The sequence below is a fragment of the Melozone crissalis genome, unplaced genomic scaffold (assembly GCF_028551555.1).
Source record: "Melozone crissalis strain CALT ecotype California unplaced genomic scaffold, PUWL_Pcris_2 ptg000005l_1, whole genome shotgun sequence".
Taxonomy (NCBI): domain Eukaryota; kingdom Metazoa; phylum Chordata; class Aves; order Passeriformes; family Passerellidae; genus Melozone; species Melozone crissalis.
In genome coordinates this window covers 61,948,999-61,962,801 of record NW_026535783.1, presented here as the reverse complement: position 1 = coordinate 61,962,801, position 13,803 = coordinate 61,948,999, and the positions used below count along the sequence as shown (strand labels likewise).

The window sequence follows — 13,803 nt, the reverse complement described above, 5'->3', positions numbered from 1 at the left end:
CTGATTGTGTTTTTTAAATAGGGTTTCTACCAATTTTTAAAAGCCACTTCCACTTCCCAGCACATCCCATATTACAGAGAAAAAGAGTTGATAATAATGTCTCTTAACTATCGGTCTCCCAGATAAATCACCAAAGTAATTTTTACTCTCCCTCTATCTCCAGTCACCTGCAGGGGTTGTCCGGGGTGTTCTTGTTAGGTGGAGTTCAAAGGCTGCAGGCAGATTGAGGAAGGCATTATTCTACCTATCTGCATCTCTAACCTTTGAAGAGCCCTTGTACATGAAAACCTCTGCAACAGCACTAAAAGCTGATCACAGTGAGACCCAGACTAATTAGCCTCAAGAGGTGATTGTCTGTTCCCTGCTCAGGGCTTGTTCTCTGCTTTTGTGTGTCTGCTCCTTCTAATGCAGTAACACGGGGAAGAGAAATTAGGACATAAAACAGAGAAGTGGGATCCACAGGTCTGCACCTCAGTAGGTCTAATAGATCTGGGATGTCCCCACATTCCTGACAAACTTGATGGATCCTTACCCACTCAGATTACTTTTGTTGCCTTCCCTTCCCCTCCCTCTCCCCTTTAGATAATCAGATGTCTAGAAAGAGCTTTTTTGTTGTGTAGCACCTGGTAGCTCACAATCTCCAACATCACTGGTTTTTGAACAGATGAATATTGTTCTTTTCATTAAACACTAGGAAAGAAGTATTTCAGTCCAATTTTGTAAGTATTTTTATCAAGGCTTTTATGTCCTTAGCTCTACACACATGAGCCCAGAAACAGATTAAAAAAAAAAAAAAAAAAACAACTGAAAATGTTAATCATATCTTAAACAAAAATGTTTTGCTTCAAAGCTCTAAACACCAAATCCTTCAACAAATCTGACTTCATTTAAAAGCAAAAATATAAATGGAAAAATGTTAATCACCTAATAACTACTGTTAAGCAAGTGTTATTTCTGGTGGTTGTCTGAGGAGCTTCTTTTTTACCCCAATACTTACTCGTCCTGAAAAATTTTAATTATTTCCACATATTCTGTTTCTCAGAATGTATGGAAATGGTTTAATTAAAAGCAGAGAAAAACTCAGTTATTTCAGAAATTAGCTTGAAATAAGCTATTACTTTAGAACAAAACCAACACATTTTTCTTGCTAAAGGAGGACAGGAGTTTCCAAAACTCCTCTGTGAAACTAATGCAGATTGTTTGAAGTATCCATTTCCTGCCAGGAGCAGAGGGATGCCAACCTGGGCAGAGTGCACACACAGCTCATTTCAGTAGGAAGGTGATACAAGAGACACTGGGGACGGACAGAGGGGCTTTGCAGCTCTGCTGGGGCTGTTCAGTTCAGGGTGCTGTTCTCAGCTGTAAAAGGAACTCTTGCTGCTATAGCAAAGCTGTTTGAAGATGCAGACAGTTTGCTCATGAGCCAGGTCCTGGTTGAAGAAGCATTTGTACCCAAAAATCTACCAGCAGCATTACCACCGCATTCTTTAGCCAACTTGCTGCCAGAACCTGTAATCCCAGGAGCAACTTCCAGGGAAAGGGGAGTGGGTTCTACTCTCATTGCTTCTAACAGCTCTTATACCATGGCAGGAACTCCCAGCAGCCCAGGTTCCCCTTGGAAAGACAGGATGCCGTGTTCCTTTTCACTTTTCAGGATCCCTCATCATTTACAAGCTTTACTCATACATTCTGAATGTTTTCAGTAAGATAATGAATAGTGTAAGAGCCTGTGATGAACTCCTTTCACTTTGTATCTGGTATTTCCTGCAGGGAGGGGATGGAGGAAGGCAGGAGATTCCCTGCTTCAGGGAAGGGACACCCATGAGACAAACCTCAGACAGGTGCACCTTCCATGCAAATTAGGCTTACAGGGAAAACACTACACCCTAGGAAGAAATGTCACAAATCAACAACTTCCCATTTTGAGTTTAGGAGCAGACTTCAAATGCAGCCTCCAAGTACAGGGAGCACTGACACTCTAAGCCACACAACATCTGTACCAAAATTCCCAGCAGCCATGACAAAATGACTGCAGAAATAATGCAGCATCCTGGTCCTCCTGTTGTGTCAGGAATAAGCCACTGGGGATACAGCCAGAGGGACAAAAGTTGCTCTAGCTGAGCATATTTTGAAAGGAGAGGAAGGAAGAAATCACATCTCTACTGCAGTTTAAAGCTTGTGAGAAATGTTTCCAAGAACTGGACAAAGGAAGGATGGGAGAACAGACAGTACCAGAGGTAGGAGTACCAGGAAAATAAACCAAACAACAGCTTTAATAAGAATTTGTGCATAACAAGGTTAATCTTTGTGGTAAAGCTGCAGCAAAGGGACGCTGAAAGCCCTTTTCTGAGAAGGACAATGACAGCAATGCCTCAGCCTAGGGGAAGGTGAGCACATCAATCAGGACTTGTCAGTGGAATGCTATTTCTAAGGGTCTCCAAGATCTCTCCTTTCTCCTCTTCTGGATATGTCGATGTGTTTGTTTGGGGCTAGGGTTTCCTAGTGCACCAGCCCTCTGGGGCTCTTGCCCTGGCTCAGGAAGATCACAGGTACCTAAGGAGTTGTTCCACTGAGTGCACAGATTAATTTCCTTGGCCTCTATTGGGCCTGGTAATTGGGAAACTCTTCCCTCCCAGGAGCAGTGCCATCCCTTGATGGGATTTAATTAGCAGAGCCCTCAAATGAAGCTCTCACAGATCTCTGCTGCAGCTCAGCTTCCATCCCACCAAGGCAGCAGCACGTTCCCACCTTGGCAGTGTGGAAGCAAGGGATGGGAAATTTCCTCACAAAAAGCGAGGGCAAGACCAAAGGGACAGGGCCAAGAAAGGAAGCAAGATCCAGAGTGTGCTTCTTTCCAGACCCTGAAGGGCGCTCCCAGGAGACACTGCAGCCCAGGCAGCAGAAGCTGGGACGGAGGGACGGAGGGACGGAGGGAGGGACGCCTCAGTCGATGTCGATCCTGTGGGAGTCGCTGGCCCCGAAGGCCGCGCTGCACTTGGGGCACTTGCACTGCCAGGGGCCATAGCACGGCCGCACGTACTCCAAGCAGAAAACGTGGAAGCACTTGGTGAGCACCGCATCCTTCTTGTGCGTGCTGCAGCACGGGCACGTCAGGCAGGCCTGCAACACACACACAGACACAGACAGACACACACAGAGACAGACAGACACATAGACACAGACAGACACACACACAGACACAGAGAAACACTCAGACACAGACACACAGACAGACACACAGACACATGCAGACACACAGACACACACACAGACATATGCAGACACACAGACACACAGCACACACGCAGACACACATACACACAGACACACACACAGACCACCCCCCCCACACACACAGACACACACGCAGACACACAGACACACACAGACACACACACACACACACACAGACCCCCCCCACACACACACACAGCCTTGAGGGGCGCTGCAGCCCAGCCTCTGTGCTCAGAGATGTCTCAACATGAAGGTCCTTCCATTCCTCAGAAGGACAATGTGGTTTCTCCAGTGCCAGAGTACAGACGAGAGATGTCAGATACTGGAAGTGTGCCTGCACACCTTCTGACTGAGGTAAAAAGGGAAGCTGAGGGACACAGATACTCACCTTGCAATCCTTGATTTCCTCCATCAGGATCTCATCACAGTTGGGAACCATGTCAGGCTTCTTTGTGGTCTCCAGCTTCCTGCACAACCCAGAAATATCTTCCTGCACAAAAACAGGAGACCAAGAGAAGGAGCAGCACATTCCCTGTCAGCTTCTTCAGGGACCAAAGAGAACATGCAGCCGGCTAAGTCATACCACCCATAGTTTCATCCCCTGGATTGGAAGGGACCTTAAAGATCCTGTAGTCCCAGCCTCCCTGGGATAACTTCCACATTATCCCAACAACCAGAAAAATGCATTCCCTACAAGTCTGCACCACAGCAGATACTCTGTATTTGAAGGTGCAAAGAAAGGATGGTCACCCGTCACTTGTCCGGCAGAATCAGGTTTGACACAGTCGTTCCCAGAGCTGGGCAGAAACTAACACCCAATTCCCAGAAGCTGAACAGCTGTCAGATACACCAGGGCAAAAATTCTACATGTGGACAGCTTGACACTTCCAACTAACAGGCTGCCAAGCTCCTTAAACTCATTTTGGCCACTTCAGCTTTGGCAAGGTAGAGCAGTTCTGTTCTACAATAACAAGAATCCAAATACAATAACAGGAACCACCTCCAGGAAGATCAGCTGGGACTTTGATGACACTGTAAAGCAGGAATGGCTCCTGAACTGGAACAGCTGTGGCAATCAAGAGCTGCTCAAATCCAGAAGGAATGTGCAGGGAAATGGAGACCAAGGATGAACAAATTTGGGTTAGACAGAGAAGGGTATAAAAGGAGCCAGTCTCATGGGAAATATGGGCAGTCAGTACACAGTTGTCTGGCTCAGCCTTGCCCACAGTCATCACAGCCTGTCCTGTCCTAGCTTCTTGTATCTTTTACTAAGTATTGCCATGTAATCTAACTCTTTACCCCACATGTGTGTGCTGCACAGAGGAAGTGCTGCCTATAGGTGAGACCTGCTTGTGAGCAAGGCAAGAGGGGCTTGGAACCACAGGGGTCCCAAAGAGAGGGACATGCTGGAACTGAAGGAATCTGCAAATGGGTCTGTGCTTATGAACCTAGAGATTGGTGTGTGTGTGTGTGCCTGCACTAGCAACTAGTCCCCGTTTATGTCCAGACCATTCCAATCTCTAAGTGACCAAGCCGAGAAGACAAACAATCCTCAGTTCTGAGGAGAGAAACAACACAGTTCTGCTGCAGAGTATCTGAAAAGAAGTTTAAGTAACACGTTAAAAAGAAAAGAGGAAGAGAAATTAGGAATACCTCAGCTTTTGCCTTCTCAGCTGCCATCAGCTGCACTTTGTTTCTCTGCTCTTTGGGGACAGAGCAGTATATATCTAGCAAGAGTTTCATCTCCTTCTGACTCTCCTGAGCCTTCCTGGAGAAAGGGAGACAGACCACAGTGAGAACACAGCAGCAAAGCCACTGTTACACAGCCAGCACCACAGCCTGGCAATATTCTCTCATCTCCCACATGGATATGGAGTCATCCTGGGGTCATCTTATCCTGGTAACATAAAACAGCAGCTGAATACAGGCTGGAAATAAAACATGTTCAGGCACATAGGTTGAAATGCAAGAAGTGGGCTGAAGAAAGGTACCCTAACAATAAGCTACAAACTATCCACCTCTGCTTTGGGAACCATATAGGAGTGGGAACACAGCTGTGTCCTCTATTAATAACCTGCTGCTGTGAACTTCTATGCTATTGTTATGACAGCAACAAATCAACATTACTTGACCCACACCATGAAGTATCTTCTTTGGTAATTCATGCTTTAGGCTACAGCACTGACCACATCATAATCAGACACAGAGAGTGTCAAGAAACTCTCTTGGTTCCAAATTCCAGTGATGCTGATCCCATAAAAGCAAGAACACATGAACACCCCAGGACTGGGCAGTGCTCACACAGAAAAGGGAGAAACAGCAACTCTTACTTGAGCTCAGCCTTCAGCTGCTTGATCACTTCAGCCTCCTTCTTTCTTCTATCTTCATGCTTCCCTTTCTCCTTCTCTTTGGACTCTCTCTCCTTCTTTCATTCCTTCTGCTTCTGCTTTTCCCACTCGCACTCCTTTTCCTTCTCTTTCTCTTTTTTCTCGTTCTCTCTCTTTCTCCTTCTCGTTTTCCTTCTCTTGTTCCCTCTCCCTTTTGCGTCTCTCCTGCTCCCATTCCTCTTCATCTCGCCTGGCCTTTATTCATTAAAATCTCCAGAAGCAGCCCTGGGAACAGTCACTTGGGCAGAAGGATCATCAGGCTCCTGCTTGATCTCTGCAGGTTCCTCCTTTGTGTCTTCAGTGCTGCACTGGGACTGGAGGAGAGCACTGCCACCGCGAGAGTGGATCTGGCGTGGAACAGCAAGAGAGATGACCAAGAAAACAAATATTAAAGTTCTTAGCCAGGAGTCTTCCTCATCCCCTTCTCCCTTGTCTTCCCAGATCCATGTTTCCACGCCCCCTTTTCATGGAGCGCTACACAGCTACAAAGGAAGAGCATTCGTTTGGTCAAAGGAAGCAGCAGAGTGCAGAGTTCCACAGAAAATTTCACTGCATCCTGCACAGTGTATCAGAAAGGTTGGTATTCCTGGCAAGCGTGACAGCATTCCCCCTTCTCATAAGCCTTTCCCCTCTTTTCTGGCATTTCCTTCTGTGTTACCTTGCTCAGGTCAGACTGGGCCTCTCTCAGTTTGCACTCGTATCTCAGCACCTCTCCCTTCAGCTGTGGTTGTGATTCAGGAGGCTGCTGATGAGGTGACGCATCTCCCGATTAATGGGGCCTGCAAAAAAAGAAACACCTCTGCAACAAACCACACTTCTGCCAACCTTCTTGAGGACTTTCATGGAGATGGAGAACAAGCTAAATGACAATGACAAAGAACAAAATAAGACTGTTATCATTCTGCCACATAACAGAGCAACACTTTTGTCTGAAAAGAAGTCTTGCCAGTTTTACACCCAACCATGGCCTCCCAATAAAACAGGTGAAGAGCTTTGGTTTCTGAGATGAAGAGACCTGCCAGAACAAGTATTTAACAGTAACAAAGAATCAACCCAGATGTTCTAGTGCACTGTAGCCCCTGAAGGGCAGTGTGGAGGAGGTGGTGGTCATTTTTAGGCACAGCACAACTCCATACCTTCTTGCTCATTGACAGCCTTGGACTTGCCATAAACAATAATCACCTCATCAACAAAGATGGACACATAGAAAAGTGAGAGAATAGAGAAAGTGCACGTGCCAAGTAGGCATTATGATAGCCTTCTACCAGTAAGACATAATGACTGAAAGGAAATGTAAAAAAAAAGAAGTACAGAATCCGAATCCTCCTTATAAAGACAGTTAGCAAATGATTGTGACTAGCAGCAGAGAAACAGACACAAATATACATGCATTCAGCTTAAAAGTAATTAGAAGGAAAAAAAAAAGTTATAAACTAAAGACCACTTAACTCCAAACAGACTCATATGGATAAACAGAATTCAGAGGTGCCTCAAGACAGCTCCCAGCATCAGATTTAGGTTATCGAGACAGGCATTTCCTATAATTGGCACTAAGATGAAATTTGGATTATTCTCCCCACCATATACTCATCTATCACAGAACCACAGCTTCTTGTGCTACCACCTTTAAAACATCACAAACTCACAGGCTGTTTCCTATGTTTCCTTTCCCACACAGTGGGAAAGACAGAAATTCTTTGACTCTTTCAAGAGCCTCTCTCTCCACACAAATTCCCTTATTGTTTCTGTTCTCTGGTTTCCACTTGCACAGGGCATGGGGAAGGTGGAGGAGGGATCACCAGCAGAGGTGAAAACAGTTTTAACCAGATATGGTTAAAATGGACTCAAAGATCAGAACGGGACACGGGCAGGAAACCATTACAATTTCCAACGGTGGCCACGCGGTGTCACCAACGCACTGAGCTGCAAGTGGAGCCACAGACCAGCTCAACTGTACCTGGAGCAAAGCGTACCACAGCTAAAGAGCAGGCTCAGAACAGACACTGCAATGAGGTTTTCTGCACACACAGCACCGCAAAGCTGAGGGCAGCCCATCCCACAGAACACCTTCGTCCTCACACAGGTACAGATGTCTCACCTTGAGCTTTTCATTCTGTCTTGTTACTTCCTCGAGGCCCTGATATAGTTCCTCCAATTCATTAAGGTGATTCCCACCTCTCTCTTCCAGCTCTGCATTCATCTCCTCAAACTGTTGGTATAAACTCCTTGCAAATACTACTGTTAATATGTCTCCCAAGAGTGCTAATGAACTATCTGTTCATGCAGTAACAGTAGTTACAGACTGAGCAGTCAGGTAACTTGACCAAGTGAGACAGAGTCTAATTCCACCAGGTGCTTCTTCAGTCATTTTGTCAGACACAGACAAAATGGCTTGCCCAGAGTGACCCAGCTTTGTGGCACAGGATCTAAAAATTATCTGAAATAAGTATCAAATTCTGTTCAAATTGTGACCCTTGTTCTTCTTGACTGTATTCTTCCCCTTGACCACAGCCAAGCCCCTGGCCTTCTTACCTTGAGACCATGAATTGTGATTATTCCCCCATAGAGGCTGCTCCCAGCTGCTCCATACACCTTGTGGCCTTTGGAATTTACCCACAAAACATGTAAGGGATTCCTTCAAGACCCAGTAAATACTGACAAGAGTGATGCAGCAGAAATACTGACAAGAAAGAACACTGCAGGTTCTCAGCTCTCCCAGCAAAGTCCCAGAGAGAATGTCACATACCCATCTGTCTTGGTTTCAAAAGACAGGTGTCTGATAAGGAAGGCAGGAGCCTCCCCTGAAATGGAAAATGTAAACTCCCTCCCTCCAAATTGCTATAAATTTTAAATTAAGGGGCTCTCAGGCAAAAAATATGGGAGCAGGAATAATAGTTCTTTACTAGGGAAGAAAATAAAAAAATAAAATGAACAATGAAGTAAACTAAAACAACACTGACAGAGTCAGAACATAACCTGACACATCAGGGTGCTGGTAGCAGTCCACAATTGGAATTGTGGCTGCAGTCCTCCTGGAGTGTCAGGTGTGGTTCTGCTGGAGCAGTGATCCATCTGGAAAAGACTGTAGTCTTCCTCTGAAGATACAGTGGAAGAGGCAGCTGTTCCTCTGGGAAAATCCAGTGGAGAAGCTGTGCTGGTGTTCCAGAATCTCCAGATTATATCTCAGGTAGGAATGCCTGGCTCTTCCCTCTGGGTGGAGCATCTCACACTGGGATGCTATAGTTCTTATCAGTCATGCAGTGACATTCAGTAGCCTGTTATCAGCAGATGACTCCCCAGGGAAAGAACTGGTTGTGGAAGAGATAAGGAAAACTACCCACTTAACAGAAAACAACTGCCATAGAGATGGCAAATAGAATACAATTGGCTTGGCAATCCAGGACACCATCCAACACCCTTCCCACTTCCCAGGTCTCCTGGCCAGCGCTTACTCATTCCAGGACGTTGCCAGGTGGTGGCTGAGCCTCTGCTCTCTCTTGTGGATCTTGTCAATGTCCCACTGAAGGTCATCAATCATGGTCTCCAGGACAGACACCCGGGATTCTGCTGTCTCCACCCTCTCCTGCAGCTTGGAGAACTGCAACCAAAGGAGTGCTTCAGCCAGCACATTGCATTGGGCCAACTTTTCCTGACACTGCTCAGGAGTCATTTTTCTCTTATTCATCATGTGCTTTTCATCTTTGCTGTGGTGACAGACTATTCCATGAACTGTCCTGAATTTAATACTGGCCAAATCCCAAGACAGCAACAAAAATAAGACAAAACTGAAAATAGAGAAAGAGCAGGAAGCTGGTAATATCTGGCAGAATACAGAGGCAGCCACCTCAGCTGATTCAAAGGCTTTTTTTGATTTTAATCTTTTCAATCCCTATGTCCATCTACTCAACAGAGCATCTAAGTGCTCAGAGGTCTAATGCTGAGCAAGACCACCATAAACACAAACTTTAAATGAACTGAAATCTCTCAAACAAATGCTGCTACTAATGTGAATCCTTTAACAACTGGGAACATCTTGTAATTGATATCATTACACTGTCAAAAAACACAGATAAACCAAGGAACTGAGAATGACAGGGATGTCACCTCAACTGTTCCAGGTGTCTACACAGCCAACTCAGCATCACATGCCCCCAGTTTCTCTGCTCTCCTTTTCTTTAAAAGTTAAATCCATTCAGTTCACTGACTTGCTTATATCCTTTCCTTTAGTCATGTAACAAGCAAATCCATCTGATTTATACAGAAAATTTATGTACAGATCTCCACAACCCTTTTTCACAACTTTCAAACCATGCTCCTCCTGTGCTTCTCCAAGGAAATGAGCTGCTTTCCAATCTATGGGAACCATAAATTATGCTAAACAGGTCCTCAAAGCAGATTCCTTTCTCTCTCCTTTTTATACCTCCTGAGACATGACTCTATGCTTCTGCTGAAGAACAGCAACCAGGTCCTGCAGCCATCCATTGTCATGTGACAGGGAGGTATTCAGCGCCACTACTGCTTCTTCCATCAGTGAAATATCTGAAAGATGCACAAAGAAAAGGAAATTAACAGAAATCAATGAACACTGATTTTAATTCCTGAACAGCATAGAGAGAAATAAGAAAACAGAAAAGGAGATTTCTGGATCTAAGTTCAGTTTAATTTACCTTTGCCACGGGTGCTTCCTGAGGGCCTGATCTCCATCCACAGGTAGCTTTGACCTGCACTCCGTAAGCAAAAGGCTCTGCAGTTTAACAGTGCTGCCCATTTCTGACCTGGGGACCATCCCCTCACACCAGAGATCACTTCAGCTGTGTCTGTGCCAGCAGCCCAGAGCATGTCCTTGGAACCAGGGACACCCAAACGCTGCCCAAATTCATGCATAAACCTGCTGCAACAGGTGGCCCAGGGTGACACACCAGGCCAACACACCATGACACCATATGACAACCACAGCACCAGGGTGACGGGTGAAACTAGAGCACCTGAGAACAGGCTCACATGGCACCAGTGTCAAAGCTACTACAGTTTATGACTGCCGGTCAAGGACAGCAAGACTCTCCTGCACCAATACCAGACTTGGTCAGAGCACACAGAAGCATGAGCTGATATTTCACCCAAGGTTTCTTTCAAAAGATTAAAAATCTAACCTTAAGCTAATGATGTTTTTTCAAGTCATCTGAGTCTAAAGTGAATCTGCTACATTAATTTTTAGAAGATGGTCATTTGGCTTTCTCTGCAGAACTCTGCTATGTTCAAAACTGACAGCAACACTAAGCACACCCCACCATTAGATGGGTACAATTTTGCTCAGGACTCAGTGGAAACTGAGCAGCTTGTTATTGCTACACCTTCTACTAAGCTGCAAAGGAGAAGGAGTCCACCATCAGACCACAATGCTGATTTCACTTCTTTACCTGTAAGCGCAAAACCTTTTATGTGGTGGCTGAGAACAGGTGGCCGAGGAGGTTCAGCCGTGCTCTCTCACTTCTCAGGCACATGAACAGAGTACTGGCAGAAACAAGCTGCTTCTTAGCCCAACACGCTGGGCAGAGCCCTCAGCACTCAAATACAGACATAGATACGATGCACTTCCAGCACATTGTCCTTTGGAAGAGGTTTTGATAGCAAGAGTTTGGAAAGGCAAACAAATTCATTTTAGAAAATAAATGCACATGAGAAGGACTAGACCTTAATGTCTACAATGCAGGATCAGGTCTAAGGTGGGGACAGATAAGCATTCTTGAATACCTGCCACCTTTGTCACACCTCCACTATTCAGCTTGTGAGACAGCACATCCACCTTCTCCTGCAGCTTGTCATACATTGTCACAATCTGGGCAACAGCACTTCGGGAGGACTCCACACGCTCCTGCAGCTGAGATTTTATCTCCTCACTGGTATTGCTGGTTAGAGTAGCCAGGATGGAGACTGCCAGCTTCAATCATCCCCTGAGAATATAAAGAGGTGAAAAAAAAGTCTGTTCTAGAAGGTAGCATATCACTGCTCTTTACAGTCACAAAAAAAAAAAAAAAGTCTGTCAGAGTTTAGAAGTGGAAATCAGCGTTGTCCAAAGCTGAAATCCACCTTTCCCATTGTCCCCAGCTAAGTGCCTCACCTCATTCCCTCTCATCTTTACACTCCTGATTACAGCCAGAGTCTGGATCAGGTTCTGGCACCACCAGTCCTTTTCTTTCAGACAAAAGGTCTCCAAGACCTTTGTCCAGGTCGAAGCATTTAAGGATGATGCAGATATTTTCATCAAATTGAATGATGGGACAGGCAAGGCAAGACAAGGTAAAGAATGGATGTGAACAGTAGGAGTGCAGTGGCACAGGGGAGACAAGAAAACTGTATATGAAGTAACAAAAGCTGTTCCCAACCTGATTCCAGTAGCAGTTGATGATCACTAGAGAGGCATCGTCAGTGGTCTGCTGACACTCCAGCTTCTCCATGTGCTCCCACAGCTCATCTTCCATTGCCTGGTGCTGGTCAAGCATCTCTGCCAGCTTCCAGTTCTTAGTCTGCAGCGTCCAGATGTCCAGCTCCTCCTGGGCACAGGCACACGGCACACAGGCCAGGTCATAGAAGGACTCACCATGACCCCAGAGACATTTCTGCCTCCAGATGAAAAAAAAACCAAAAGGTGGAGTAGGGGTATGGAAGGAAGACATACTGTTGAAGAAACACCACCAAGTCTAATGGTCTCCACAGTGCCCAAAAATGGTGCCCAAATTTTCAATCCCTGCCTTCTTTTCCGGAGGTGCAGAAGGGCCAGGCTCTCCAGCCGTCCTTTTATTGCCAATTCCAGACATGGTGGCTGAAGTGTACAGATTCCCACCTTCTCCAAGTTCTTCCTGAACATTAAAGAATACTATCAAAAAAACACCAAATACACATCCATGTGGTCAGTTTCATTTGGGGTTTTTAATATACTGAGGCATCATGGTAACAAAATGCCCAAAACAGAGAAGATCATGGAACCAAAAAGATTTTTGAAAAATATTTGTTGGGAGGAATAGATTAAAAATGGAAGACAGGTAAGGAGGACTGTAAATCACTGAAGTGATCTTGCAGCTGGAATAACCCTTGACAAGCCTGTGATCCTCTGGCTGACTTTAAGAGTGCTCACATGTCTAATCCTGCACCGCTGCCCAGGCTCTTGCTTCAGGGATCCCACAAGGAGCAAGGTAACAGAAACAAATCTACTCCTTGTGGTCTAACTGGGAGTTTGTGCCAGCCTGTGCTCACACATTCTGGTCCAACACTAAACCGTAAAAGACACCAGCAGGATCTGCACTGCAAGCAGAAAGTTCATGGGGAAAATGTCCACTGCTCTGTAACATTATAATGGAAGCACCGCACCTTATCACCCTCTTCACAAAAAAAAATCTTCATCTTCCAGATGAAATCCTCCATCTCTGCTTTTCTGTATTAACAAAAAAGAACCAGGTTAGACTTTAGCAAACAACTGAGACAGTGTGTATGTGCACCAGTTCACTGCACAACAAGCAAACTGTTCCTATTGAATCTACACACAAAGCCAGTCAAAGCTGAGGGCAGCAACATCCTGGAAATAAATAAGCCCTGTACACAGAGAGCTCACAAATCCTATGGAACTGAAAAGCAACTCAGACTCAAGGCTTGCAAAGACCCATTCCAAGAGTTTTGCTATGTACCAGGAGAGATGCAAACATGTTTGATGAGAACCTATTCCTAACTCAAAGCAGTCTGAAAAGCTCTGGACTAACAGAGAATCACAGAACAGCTGGGGCTGTGAGGGAGGACTGGACATCACCTGCCCTGTGCTCCTGCCTGAAGCAGACTCAGCCAAAGCAGGTTGCCAAGGATCCTGTCTAGGCAGCCTGAGCATCTCCAGGCACAGAAACTCAGCCATGGCTCTGGGCAGCCTCTCTAGTGCTTGATCACCCTCAACATTAAAACAGGCTTTTCTTCTGGTTGAACAGTATTTCCTGTAGTTCTCTAAAATATTACTGAGCAAAGCTACAAGAATCTCCTTAAAGACTTTGCAAAGTGAACGAGCAGCTGGAGATGAATAATGAAACCAATCAGATCGTCACTAGACATGAGCTGCATTCTTCTCCCACAGCCACTGAGGCTGCGCCAGACTGAATGAAACCAGAAGTGAATGAAATGCAGACCATACCAGTAAAACCCGACC

At 45.5% G+C, this 13,803-nt stretch overlaps 1 pseudogene; it reads right to left on the bottom strand.

Moving 5' to 3' along the window:
- Positions 1-2,943: 2,943 nt before the first annotated feature.
- Positions 2,944-12,436, bottom strand: LOC128945818 (E3 ubiquitin-protein ligase BRE1A-like; annotated as a pseudogene).
- Between the last annotated feature and the right edge of the window lie 1,367 nt (positions 12,437-13,803).